This window comes from Pavona decussata, unplaced genomic scaffold (assembly GCF_977016875.1).
Source record: "Pavona decussata unplaced genomic scaffold, jaPavDecu1.1 SCAFFOLD_52, whole genome shotgun sequence".
In the NCBI taxonomy this organism is placed as follows: domain Eukaryota; kingdom Metazoa; phylum Cnidaria; class Anthozoa; order Scleractinia; family Agariciidae; genus Pavona; species Pavona decussata.
Window position 1 is genome coordinate 1,979,426 of NW_028145474.1, and position 8,003 is coordinate 1,987,428.

The window sequence follows — 8,003 nt, forward strand, 5'->3', positions numbered from 1 at the left end:
CCCTTATACTCCCTAGGAGAAGGGGCCCCTTGCTGCCCCTGCAGACGCCTACTTCAAAACATTTTGAAGCCCCTGTAATTTAACTCTCTACAAATCACCTCTATCCAGTCCACCATCGGAGCTCTGTCTGATGGTAATCACCACAGATTTTATTTCTAGATGTCGTTGTTCACCTCAATTTGTTACAGAGGCCCTTAGCTAGCAATGACTGAACTATAATGTCGTGACGTTAATAAAATTACTTGAAGCCGGGGTACATGGTTCAGTGATGGTTACTGCTGCCAACGCAACTGCACGGAATCGATCTCGTCCACATTATCTTTTTACATTATAAGAGGGCAGCAATTTCTTAGAAAATAAAAATTGCTCAAAATAATACGAAAGCAATATAGGTTATTAAGGAAAATCAATTTCTCCTGATGTGAACTTGCTGTTCTCGTGAAAGGTTCTTTTAGTTTTTCTGAAGCTTTTTGTCTTCCTACATAACATATCAAATTTAAAAGAGAATTTAGGAGATATTCTATTTACTAACTTCAAACCTGGTTTGCTTAGGGATCTCATTCGTTGTCACGGTGACTACAATGGTGGAACCTTCGTGGGTTTCCACAATGTCCAATTCTTAGTATGAATATTTTGACTGAGTTCGCGAATTGATTGTAGAGTCATTACTCAATGTGTAGGGAATGAAGGAGCGCTGCTTGCTGAATCAAATCAGGGGTTTCCATAGAAGGACAGAAAATACATCAGGGCCGAAGGATCTTGCCAATCTAGGGGGGAAGGGGAGGGTCCGGGAGCATACCCTGGGAAAAACTTGAAATCTTGCACCTGCAGGGATCTGTTTTCACGCAATTAAGAGCACAAAATATTAGCATTGTTCAGTTGTCAGTTGCCTACAATGGTTCATTGTTTAAGTAACTAAATCATAATTTGACGCCAATGATTTCATCGATTGACAACTTTGTACGTACAATCATTCTTTTTGCGCTGATCATAACAATGGAGATGTCCCCTTAGTTCGACAACATAATTTCGTTTTTCAATCGATTTGCACACAGGCTGGGTGTGCCAAACAAGTAGAAGAAGTTTCTGTGCTTGAAATCTTTCTCGGTAACTTCACGCTCAAGACGTAGAATGGTCAGAACGTTCGAATAACGGCTGCTGGGAGACAACTGTTTTCCTTTTTTGACAATATGTCAATAGCTTAAACGGGGATTTTCTAAGAGGTGGAATAGCTTAGATCGTCTAAGACCGTCTTCTCTTTTCAATTCCTTTTTTTCTTGTTTCCCACTATTTCAGGTATATATTGTTAGTTATATTCCCAGTAAACCTTAATATTCAAAATTAAAAAAGTAACAGACGCTTCTAAAAATGCAGGGTCTTCTATGCGCCTTATTTCGAAAACGGGCACGGTGACATATCGTCCACTCTTAGTAATTCTTACGTTTGGAGGTTAAGAATTCTTACGTTTGGGGGTTAAGAATTCTTACGTTTGGGGGTTAGTTTTCTTACGTTTGAGGGTTAGGAATTCTTACGTTTGGGGGTTAGGAATTACTACGTTTGGGGGTTAGTTTTCTTACGTTTGAGGGTTAGGACTTCTTACGTTTAAGGGTTAGATTTCTTACGTTTGGGGGTTAAGAATTCTTACGTTTAGGAGTTAGTTTTCTTACGTTTGGGGGTTAGATTTCTTACGTTTGGGGGTTAGTTTTCTTACGATTGGGGATTAGTAATTCTTACGTTTGGGGGTTAGATTTCTTACATTTGGGGGTAAGTAATTCTTACGTTTGGGGGTTAGATTTCTTACATTTGGGGGTTAGGAATTCTTACGTTTGAGGGTTAGATTTCTTACGTTTGGGGGTTAGAAATTCTTACGTTTGGGGGTTAGTTTTCTTACGTTTGGGGGTTAGTAATTCTTACGTTAAGGAGTTAGAATTCCTACGTTTGGAGATTAGTTTTCTTACGTTTAAGGGTTAGTAATTCTTACGTTTAGGGGTTAGATTTCATACGTTTGGGGGTTAAGAAATCTTACGTTCGGGGGTTAGTTTTCTTACGTTTGAGGGTTAGTAATTCTTACGTTTGGGGGTTATGAATTCTTACGTTTGGAAGTTAGTTTTCTTACGTTTAGGGGTTAGTAATTCTTACGTTTGGGAGTTAGTAATTCTGAGGTTTAGGGATTAGATTTCTTACGTTTGGGGATTAGGAATTCGTTCCTTTGAGGGTAAGTTTTCTCACGTTTGGGGGTTAGGAATTCTTACGTTTTGAGGTTAGTTTTCTTGCGTTTGGGTATTAGTAATTTTTACGTTTGGGGGTTAGTTTTCTTACGTTTCGGGGTTAGTAATTTTTACGTTTGGGGGTTAGGAATTCTTATGTTTGGAGGTTAGATTTCTTACCTTTTGGGGCTAAGTAATTCTTACGTTTGGGGTTAGTTTTCTTACGTTTGGAGGTTAGTAATTCCTAAGTTTGGGGGCTATATTTCTTACGTTTGGGGGTTAGGAATTCTTACGTTTGGGGGTTAGATTTCTTACGTTTAAGGGTTAGGAATTCTTACGTTTGGGGGTTAGTTTTCTTACGTTTGGGGGTTAATAATTCTTACGTTTGGGGGTTAGTAATTCTTACGTTTGCGGTTAGATTTCTTACGTTTGGGGATTAGTAATTCTTACGTTTGGGGGTTGGATTTCTTACGTTCGGGGGTTAGGAACTTCTTACGTTTGGGGATATTTTTCCTAAATTTGGGGGTTAGAAACTCTTACGTTTGGAGGTTAGATTTCTTACCTTTGGGGGTTACGAATTCTTATGTTTGGGGATTACTTTCTTACGTTTGGGGGTTAGTAATTCTCACGTTTGGCGGTTAGATTTCTTACGTTTGGGGGTTGAGATTTCTTACGTTTGAGGGTCAGGAACACTTACGTTTGGAGGTTAGATTTCTTACCTTTGGGGGTTACGAATTCTTATGTTTGGGGATTACTTTCTTACGTTTGGGGGTTAGTAATTCTCACCTTTGGCGGTTAGATTTTATTACCTTTGGGGGTTCAGATTTCTTACGTTTGAGGGTCAGGAACACTTACGTTTGGGGGTTAGATTTCTTATGTTTGGGGGCTAGGAATTGTTATGTTTGGGGATTAGTTTTGTTACGTTTGGGGGTTCGTAATTCTAACGTTTAAAGGTTAGATTTCTTACGTTTGGGGGTTAGGAATTCTTACGTTTGGAGGTTAGTAATCTTACGTTTGGGGGTTAGTAATTCGTAGGTTTGGGGGTTAGATTTCATACGTTTGGGGGTTAGGAATTCTTACGTTTTGGGGTTAGTTATCTTACGTTTGGGGGTTAGTAATCCTTACGTTTGCGAGTTAGATTTCTTACGTTTGGGGGTTAGGAATTGTTACGTTTTACGGTCAGTTTTCTTACGTTTCGAAGTTAGTAATTCTTACGTTTCGGGGTTAATATTTCTATAGGTCAAGCCAACGGTAAATCCAGTGCATTTACTATAAAATAACAATCGGCTACACACACACACATTGTGTGGGCCCCTTATGGTAATTCTTACGTTTGGTGGTTAGTGTTCTTACCTTTGGGAGTTAGTAATTCTTCATTAGGGGTAGTCCTCGAAGAAAATCAAAATCCGACAAGTTGGTTAATAATTCTTACGTTTGGGGTCTTACGTTTGAGGGTTAGAAATTCTTACGTTTTGGGATTAGTTTTCTTACATTTGGGGGTTAGTAATTCTTACGTTTGGGGGTTAGATTTCTTACATTTGGGGGTTAGGAATTCTTACGTTTGGGGGTTAGTAATTCTTACGTTTGCGGGTTAGATTTCTTATATTTGGGGGTTAGTTTTCTTACGTTTAAGGGTTAGTAATTCTTACGTTTGAGGGTTAGATTTCTTACGTTTGGGGGTTAGAAATTCTTACGTTTGGGGGTTAGTTTTCTTACGTTTGGGGGTTAGTAATTCTTACGTTAAGGGGTTAGAATTCCTACGTTTGGGGATTAGTTTTCTTACGTTTAAGGGTTAGTAATTCTTACGTTTAGGGGTTAGATTTCTTACGTTTGGGGGTTAAGAAATCTTACGTTTGGGGGTTAGTTTTCTTACGTTTGAGGGTTAGTAATTCTTACGTTTGGGGGTTATGAATTCTTACGTTTGGAGGTTAGTTTTCTTACGTTTAGGGGTTAGTAATTCTTACGTTTGGTGGTTAGATTTCTTACGTTTGGGGATTAGATTTGTTACGTTTGAGGGTTAGGAAATCTTACGTTCGGGGGTTAGTTTTTTTACGTTTGGGAGTTAGTAATTCTGAGGTTTGGGGTTAGATTTCTTACGTTTAGTGGTTAGTAATTCTTACGTTTAGGGGTTAGATTTCTCACGTTTGGGGGTTAGGAATTCTTACGTTTTGAGGTTAGTTTTCTTACGTTTGGGTATTGGTAATTTTTACGTTTGGGGGTTAGTTTTCTTACGTTTCGGGGTTAGTAATTTTTACGTTTGGGGGTTAGGAATTCTTATGTTTGGAGGTTAGATTTCCTACGTTTTGGGGGTAAGTAATTCTTACGTTTGGGGGTTAGTTTTCTTACGTTTGGAGGTTAGTAATTCCTACGTTTGGGGGCTATATTTCTTACGTTTGGGGGTTAGGAATTCTTACGTTTGGGGGTTAGTTTTCTTACGTTTGGGGGTTAGTAACTGTAACGTTTAAGGGTTAGTTTTCTTACGTTTGGGGGTTAAGTAATTCTTACGTTTGGGGGTTAGATTTCTTACGTTTAAGTGTTAGGAATTCTTACGTTTGGGGGTTAGTAATTCTTACGTTTGCGGTTAGATTTCTTACGTTTAGGGATTAGTAGTTCTTACGTTTGGGGTTTAGATTTCTTACGCTTGGGGGTTAGGAACTTCTTACGTTTGGGGATATTTTTCTTAAATTTGGGGGTTAGTAACTCTTACGTTTGGAGGTTAGATTTCTTACCTTTGGGGGTTACGAATTCTTATGTTTGGGGATTACTTTCTTACGTTTGGGGGTTAGTAATTCTCACGTTTGGCGGTTAGATTTCTTACGTTTGGAGGTTAGATTTCTTACCTTTTGGGGGTTACGAATTCTTATGTTTGGGGATTACTTTCTTACGTTTGGGGGTTAGTAATTCTCACCTTTGGCGGTTAGATTTTATTACCTTTGGGGGTTCAGATTTCTTACGTTTGAGGGTCAGGAACACTTACGTTTGGGGGTTAGATTTCTTATGTTTGGGGGCTAGGAATTGTTATGTTTGGAGATTAGTTTTGTCACGTTTGGGGGTTCGTAATTCTAACGTTTAAAGGTTAGATTTCTTACGTTTGGGGGTTAGTAATTCTTACGTTTAGAGGTTAGTAATCTTACGTTTGGGGGTTAGTAATTCGTAGGTTTGGGGGTTAGATTTCTTACGTTTGGGGGTTACGAATTCTTACGCTTGGGGGTTAGATTTCATACGTTTGGGGATTAGGAATTCTTACGTTTTGGGGTTAATTATCTTGCGTTTGGGGGTTAGTAATTCTTACGTTTGCGAGTTAGATTTCTTACGTTTGGGGGTTAGGAATTCTTACGTTTTACGGTCAGTTTTCTTACGTTTCGAAGTTAGTAATTCTTACGTTTCGGGGTTAATATTTCTATAGGTCAAGCCAACGGTAAATCCAGTGCATTAACTATATAATAACAATCGGCTACACACACACATTGTGTTGGCCTCTTATGGTAAATCTCACGTTTGGGGGTTAGTGTTCTTACCTTTGGGAGTTAGTAATTCTTCATTAGGGGTAGTCCTCGAAGAAAATCAAAATCCGACAAGTTGGTTAATAATTCTTACGTTTGGGGTCTTACGTTTGAGGGTTAGAAATTCTTACGTTTTGGGATTAGTTTTCTTACATTTGGGGGTTAGTAATTCTTACGTTTGGGGGTTAGATTTCTTACATTTGGGGGTTAGGAATTCTTACGTTTGGGGGTTAGTAATTCTTACGTTTGCGGGTTACATTTCTTACATTTGGGGGTTAGTTTTCTTACGTTTAAGGGTTAGTAATTCTTACGTTTGAGGGTTAGATTTCTTACGTTTGGGGGTTAGAAATTCTTACGTTTGGGGGTTAGTTTTCTTACGTTTGGGGATTAGTAATTCTTACGTTAAGGGGTTAGAATTCCTACGTTTGGGGATTAGTTTTCTAACGTTTAAGGGTTAGTAATTCTTACGTTTAGGGGTTAGATTTCTTACGTTTGGGGGTTAAGAAATCTTACGTTTGGGGGTTAGTTTTCTTACGTTTGAGGGTTAGTAATTCTTACGTTTGGGGGTTATGAATTCTTACGTTTGGAGGTTAGTTTTCTTACGTTTAGGGGTTAGTAATTCTTACGTTTGGTGGTTAGATTTCTTACGTTTGGGGATTAGATTTGTTACGTTTGAGGGTTAGGAAATCTTACGTTTGGGGGTTAGTGTTTTTACGTTTGGGAGTTAGTAATTCTGAGGTTTGGGGTTAGATTTCTTACGTTTAGTGGTTAGTAATTCTTACGTTTAGGGGTTAGATTTCTCACGTTTGGGGGTTAGGAATTCTTATGTTTTGAGGTTAGTTTTCTTACGTTTGGGTATTGATAATTTTTACGTTTGGGGGTTAGTTTTCTTACGTTTCGGGGTTAGTAATTTTTACGTTTGGGGGTTAGGAATTCTTATGTTTGGAGGTTAGATTTCCTACGTTTTGGGGGTAAGTAATTCTTACGTTTGGGGGTTAGTTTTCTTACGTTTGGAGGTTAGTAATTCCTACGTTTGGGGGCTATATTTCTTACGTTTGGGGGTTAGTTTTCTTACGTTTGGGGGTTAGTAACTGTAACGTTTAGGGGTTAGTTTTCTTACGTTTGGGGGTTAAGTAATTCTTACGTTTGGGGGTTAGATTTCTTACGTTTAAGTGTTAGGAATTCTTACGTTTGGGGGTTAGTAATTCTTACGTTTGCGGTTAGATTTCTTACGTTTAGGGATTAGTAATTCTTACGTTTGGGGTTTAGATTTCTTACGTTTGGGGGTTAGGAACTTCTTACGTTTGGGGATATTTTTCTTAAATTTGGGGGTTAGTAACTCTTACGTTTGGAGGTTAGATTTCTTACCTTTGGGGGTTACGAATTCTTATGTTTGGGGATTACTTTCTTACGTTTGGGGGTTAGTAATTCTCACGTTTGGCGGTTAGATTTCTTACGTTTGGGGGTTAGATTTCTTACGTTTGGCGGTTAGATTTCTTACGTTTGGGGGTTAGATTTCTTACGTTTGGAGGTTAGATTTCTTACGTTTGGGGGTTAGATTTCTTACGTTTGGGGGTTAGATTTCTTACGTTTGGCGGTTAGATTTCTTACGTTTGGGGGTTAGATTTCTTACGTTTGGCGATTAGATTTCTTACGTTTGGGGGTTAGATTTCTTACGTTTGGAGGTTAGATTTCTTACCTTTGGGGGTTACGAATTCTTATGTTTGGGGATTACTTTCTTACGTTTGGGGGTTAGTAATTCTCACGTTTGGCGGTTAGATTTCTTGCGTTCGGGGGTTAGGAACTTCTTACGTTTGGGGATATTTTTCTTAAATGTGGGGGTTAGTAACTCTTACGTTTGGAGGTTAGATTTCTTACCTTTTGGGGGTTACGAATTCTTATGTTTGGGGATTACTTTCTTACGTTTGGGGGTTAGTAATTCTCACCTTTGGCGGTTAGATTTTATTACCTTTGGGGGTTCAGATTTCTTACGTTTGAGGGTCAGGAACACTTACGTTTGGGGGTTAGATTTCTTATGTTTGGGGGCTAGGAATTGTTATGTTTGGGGATTAGTTTTGTTACGTTTGGGGGTTCGTAATTCTAACGTTTAAAGGTTAGATTTCTTACGTTTGGGGGTTAGTAATCTTACGTTTGGGGGTTAGTAATTCGTAGGTTTGGGGGTTAGATTTCTTACGTTTGGGGGTTACGAATTCTTACGCTTGGGGGTTAGATTTTATACGTTTGGAGATTAGGAATTCTTACGTTTTGGGGTTAATTATCTTACGTTTGGGGT